The sequence below is a fragment of the Eriocheir sinensis genome, chromosome 26 (genome assembly GCF_024679095.1).
Source record: "Eriocheir sinensis breed Jianghai 21 chromosome 26, ASM2467909v1, whole genome shotgun sequence".
Taxonomy (NCBI): domain Eukaryota; kingdom Metazoa; phylum Arthropoda; class Malacostraca; order Decapoda; family Varunidae; genus Eriocheir; species Eriocheir sinensis.
Genome location: NC_066534.1, coordinates 160,823 through 166,822, shown reverse-complemented (window position 1 = coordinate 166,822; position 6,000 = coordinate 160,823). Strand labels below are relative to the sequence as shown.

Sequence of the window (6,000 nt, the reverse complement as noted above, 5' to 3'; positions counted from 1 at the left end):
ATCAAACCACTTACGAGACCCTGTTGTTGGCAAGTCTTCTAGTAACTCCATCATCTAGGAACGCGCTTGATCTTAAGGTGACTCCAATGCCAATGAAATAAGTGTCGACCAGGCCGGTACTTCATTCAGTCATCGGAGCAGCCTGAACTCAAGGATCATTCGTAGAGGACAGATTTACTAAAAGACTTACCAACGACCGCTCTTGTAGTGGCTTCATGAATCCGGCCCCTGTACAGCAAGAGCAAGAGCAAGGGCATCTTCTTCATTTAGGTCATGCTGGGTAGGGGTATAGGGGAGGGCAAGGGTTGGCATAGGGGCTGAGGCTGTAGCGGCAGGGTGGGTGCAGAGGCATCTTCACAAGCGGTGGAGGGAAGTGGAGGTGGATGCACGGCCAGAATCACAAGCAGTGGAAGTGGGTGCAAGGGCAGAACCACAAGCGGTGGAGGAAATTAAGCATCACAAGCGGTGGAAGGAATGGTGGACCCGGAGGCAAGAGAGAGAGAGAGAGAGAGAGAGAAACCCCCATATCACGTAAAATAAAACACCCCTAAAACCCCTAAAAAAAACCTAAAATACCCCAAAAACAGCATACAGGCAAGAAAGAACCATCGGCTCAGTCATTAGCTCAGCGTCGCCATATTGTCGTACTCACCTAAAACTCTATATTTACCGACTTCATCCTCCCCCCCGCCCCCCAAATCTGTCCCCTGCGGTCCCCAGTAACGAGATTAATTTATATCTATCGTTAAAACAGCCAATAACTCGTGTTTATCGGCTATTGCTTTGCTCTTGCTCTTGCTGTACAAATGCTATTGAGTACGATAATCTGGCATCGGCGGCCATTCTTCTCCCCGCCAGCCATCAGTGGTTCAACAGGTGAGCTCCGACATGTTCCTTTATTATCGCCATTTTCTCAGGCCGTAGACGCTTCCACCCGCCGTCCTTATTCCAAAACGTTCCTAAGGCCTTCCTCTATCTACCAGGTGGATGAGGTGGAGGTGGAAAGGAGAAATGTGGAGACAAAGTGGATGTAAACACAAGCACATGGGGGGGATGGCGGGCCTTATCTTGGCCTCCATGTCCTGCGCAGTCTCTGTCTCCCGTGTTTGTCTCCAATTTTCTCCACTTTCCTCTCACTCCACCTCCACTTCCTCGTATCCACTTATAGGCCAGTCTTTCCTCTATCCATCCACTCTATCCACATCCAGCTATCCTTATCCATTCTCGAGTAATCCACGCTTATCCAGGACTATGCCGCTTGTCTCCTTCCACTATCAGATACTTTCCTCCACTTTTCTCCACTTTCCTCACCACCTCCACTTCCTTGCATCCTCTTATCGGCCAGTCTTTCCTCTATCCACCCACACTATCCACACCTTGCTATCCTTATCCATTCTCTAGTAATCCACACTTTTATCAAGGACTATCTCTCGTCTCCTTCCACCATCAGATACTTTCCTCCACTTTCCTCTCGCTCCACCTCCACTTCCTTGCATCCACTTATAGGCCAGTCTTTCCTCTATCCACCCACACTATCCACACCTTGCTATCCTTATCCATTCTCCTGCAATCCACACTTTTATCAAGGACTATCTCTCGTCTCCTTCCACCATCAGATACTTTCCTCCACTTTCCTCTCGCTCCACCTCCACTTCCTTGCATCCACTTATCGGCCAGTCTTTCCTCTATCCACCCACACTATCCACACCTTGCTATCCTTATCCATTCTCCTGTAATCCACACTTTTTTCATGACTCCCTTGGTCTCCTCACTTCGCCCCCCTCGACCCTCCTCTTAACCAAGGCGGTCTGTGCCCCCCGTAGAGAACCCCCCCCCCCCCCCCGCTTCCAAAATTTCCCTAGAAAAATCCCTAAATCAAGGAAAATTCCCTACAAGGGGGGGTCGAGGGGGTCCTTGTTAGGTCGTAAAGTTTGGTTGGAGTAGTTTAAAAATGCTCCCCAACAAAAAAAAAACTTCTGGCGTATCCTACATGTGTGGGTGTTCTGAGGGGCCTGTTAGGTTATAGTTAGGGTATTATTGTACTTTCTTCCCAGTCCCACGGCGGTACTTCTCACACTTGCCGTGGGTTAGGTCTCATTACCCTACGCATTTTGAACCCCATTTATGTTCGCCGCAAACTGTTTGAAACGCCGCCACCGATTATTGAAAAGTTTGTGAGTTTTTGGCGGCCGCCTCGGGGCGTCGGTGCTGCCGCCGCCGCCGCCGCATAATAGCTTGCATTCATTACCTACATTATGGAACATCACTAGGTCTTCATATATCTTTTCTACAAATGCTTGGTTAGCGATGGTACACTTGGTTAGCGATGAGCCCACGCATGTGAGACCAGGTCTACCACGCGTGGTTATTTATTTTTGTATTTTTTTAGAACACGCAGACCAACGGCTGCTGTGCTGCGAGCTATTTTGCGGCGGCGGCGGCAGCACCGACGCTCATCGTTAGCGGCTCGGTGCTAGTTACCCGTGAAATGTCAACACGTGAGGAGGTCACACTCTCCCTCCCAGCCCCCTCCATTGTGCCCCGAGGCGGCCGACAAAAACTCGCTAACTTTTCCAAAATCACTAGCGCCATTACTAGCAGTTTGTGGCGCACATAAATGGGGTTCAAAATGCGTGAATAATGAGATCTTACCGATAAAAAGTGTGAGAAGTACCGCTGAGAGACTGAGAAGAAAGTTGAACTTTACCAAAGTTAGGACTTTCGGTAAATGTCCAGAGAGTTGCCCGTCTCACTGCGGTACTTCTCACCCTAACCTTGGCTTAGATCTCACAATTCTATGCATTTTGAAACCCATATATATGCCTCGCAAATTGATAGAATCGCTGCTAGTGAGTTTTGAAAAGTTAGTGAGTTTTTTGCGGCCGCCTCGGGGCATCACGGGGGGACTGGGATACTTTGTTCTCCCCCCTCCAAAATACGATATTACGCCTCCATATTGTACTTAAGGGACAAAATACATGTCCCTTAGCCATAATATGAAGGCGGGAAAACTTAAAAGTAAAGAAAAAGTGGTAAAGGTCGTGAGAAAGCATATTATACATACGCGCGATGTGTTTTGATGGCGGCCATATTGGGAAGTGAGCAAAGTTGCCAATGATCTGGTTAGCGGTGGTACGCAAGGTTAGCGATGGTACGCAAGGTTAGCGGTGGTACGCAAGGTTTGTGGTGGTACGCAAGGTTAGCGGTGGTACGCAAGGTTAGTGGTGGTACGCAAGGTTAGTGGTGGTACGCAAGGTTTGTGGTGGTACGCAAGGTTAGCGGTGGTACGCAAGGTTAGTGGTGGTACGCAAGGTTAGCGATGGTACGCAAGGTTAGCGGTGGTACGCAAGGTTAGTGGTGGTACGCAAGGTTAGCGATGGTACGCAAGGTTAGCGGTGGTACGCAAGGTTAGTGGTGGTACGCAAGGTTAGCGATGGTACGCAAGGTTAGCGGTGGTACGCAAGGTTAGTGGTGGTACGCAAGGTTAGCGATGGTACGCAAGGTTAGCGGTGGTACACAAGGTTAGCGGTGGTACGCAAGGTTAGTGGTGGTACGCAAGGTTAGCGATGGTACGCAAGGTTAGCGATGGTACGCAAGGTTAGCGGTGGTACGCAAGGTTAGCGATGGTACGCAAGGTTAGCGATGGTACGCAAGGTTAGCGGTGGTACGCAAGGTTAGCGGTGGTACGCAAGGTTAGCAATGGTACGCAAGGTTAGCGGTGGTACGCAAGGTTAGCGGTGGTACGCAAGGTTAGCAATGGTACGCAAGGTTAGCAATGGTACGCAAGGTTAGCGGTGGTACGCAAGGTTAGCGATGGTACGCAAGGTTAGCGATGGTACGCAAGGTTAGCGGTGGTACGCAAGGTTAGCGATGGTACGCAAGGTTAGCGATGGTACGCAAGGTTAGCGGTGGTACGCAAGGTTAGCAATGGTACACAAGGTTAGCGATGGTACGCAAGGTTAGCGGTGGTACGCAAGGTTAGCAATGGTACACAAGGTTAGCGATGGTACGCAAGGTTAGTGGTGGTACGCAAGGTTAGCCATTAGCCCACGCATGTGAGACAGGTCCACCACGCGTGGTTATTTTTTTTTTTCAGAACACACCTTTACCTAATACTATACCCGCCCCAAACCTTCACAAAAGCCTTTGGGTAAAGGTGCATGTTCTAAAAAAAAAATAACCACGTGTGGTGGACCTGGTCTCATGTGTGGGCTAATGGCTAACTAAGCGTACCATCGCTAACCTAGTGTACCACCACTAACCAGATCATTGGCGACGCTGCTCATATTGCAATGGCGCCGCCATGTAAACACATCGCGCGTATGTATAACATGCCTTTTCACGACCTTTACCATTTTTTCATTACTTTTAAGTTTTTCCGCCTTCATATTATAGTTAAGGGACATGTATTTCGTCCAATTAAGTACAATATGGAGGCGTAATATCGTATTTTGGAGGCGCGGAGTGATTTTCAATAATTACCAAAACACTAACTTTTCAAAAATCACTAGCAGCGATTCTATTAATTTGCGAGGCATACATATGAGGTTCAAAATGCTTAGAATTATGAGACCTAAGCCAAGGTTAGGGTGAGAAGTACCGCAGTGAGATGGGAAACTCTCTGGACATTTACCGGACTTTCCTTACTCTCGAGACTAGGGAATTTTCCTTCATTTAGGGATTTTTCTAGGGAAATTTTGGAAGCCCATTTTTCAGTGATTTTGGCTTCCCCCCCAAACCCTGGTTCCCCACAGTTCCCCAGGCTTGTCTTGGGGGTGGGGGGGCTGGAATGGTGGAGGGGGAGGGGGAGGCGGACTTCTTAGAAAGTTTTTTATTTGTGTCGGTATCGTGGCAGCCTTATGAAGCATCACTTTGTATCTTTCCCACAAACCTTCAACAGTCATGGAAACGCTTTCACGATACAATTCAGGGACATTTTTTACTCCTGAAAATAGGGAATATAATGTTTAGGAAAGCGTCGCCTCCTCTGGCGGCGGCCGCATAATAGCTTGATGAAGGTTTAGGGTCAGGGAGCATTTTTAAACTACTCCAGCCGAACTTTACGACCTTGCCCCCACACATGTATATGCCACCTATTTCTGCGAGGAGGTATTTCTCACAGCACCTCCACCGCCACCACTGTTATTTTTATGCAAAGAATACAGTCGAAATCGGTGCACGGACGAACTCATCGCACTCGGAGCACGAACTCATCGCACTCGGAGCACGAACTCGTCGCACTCGGAGCACGAACTCATCGCACTCAGAGCACGAACTCATCGCACTCGGAGCACGAACTCATCGCACTCGGAGCACGAACTCGTCGCACTCGGAGCACGAACTCATCGCACTCGGAGCACGAACTCATCGCACTCGGAGCACGAACTCATCGCACTCGGAGCACGAACTCATCGCACTCGGAGCTCGAACTCGTCGCCACTTTTCGGAGCACGAACTCATCGCACTCGAGCACGAACTCATCGCACTCTGAGCACGAACTCATCGCTCTCGGAGCACGAACTCATCGCACTCGGAGCACGAACTCATCGCACTCGGAGCACGAACTCATCGCACTCGGAGCACGAACTCATCGCACTCGGAGCACGAACTCGTCGCACTCGGAGCACGAACTCATCGCACTCAGAGCACGAACTCATCGCACTCGGAGCACGAACTCATCACACTCGGCGGACGAACTTGGTGCAAAAACTTTGGACTCCCATATCAAAAAAGCACTGGCTCAATCTTACTCAGATTTTCTTAATGTAGCATAAGTAAACTAAGTAAGAGGTGCCTCCATACATGAGTTGGCCTCCTCCTCGCTCTCCTGGATCCCCGTTCCCTCCTCACCCTCTCATGAGGTAAAGGAGGTGGAATAAGAGGAAAAAGTAGGAGAAAAAATGGTAAAGATTCGTATTAGGTCCGTGCCAGTATCTCATGATCTACTTTATGAAACATCAGTATCTCTTCATATCTTTTCTACAAACCTTCAACAGTCAT

At 49.1% G+C, this 6,000-nt stretch overlaps 1 protein-coding gene across 4 annotated transcripts in view; it reads left to right on the top strand.

Moving 5' to 3' along the window:
- Positions 1-762: 762 nt before the first annotated feature.
- Positions 763-6,000, top strand: part of LOC127003653 (serine/arginine-rich splicing factor 2-like) — a 27,166-nt gene continuing 21,928 nt past the window's right edge. For 3 of the 4 annotated variants that reach the window (XR_007757183.1, XR_007757182.1, XM_050870558.1), the window contains exon 1: positions 812-876. The gene's annotated coding sequence lies outside the window, so the exon portion shown is untranslated. Of the gene's footprint in view, positions 877-6,000 lie in introns of all 4 variants that reach the window. The other variant, XM_050870560.1, reaches the window with a different exon arrangement.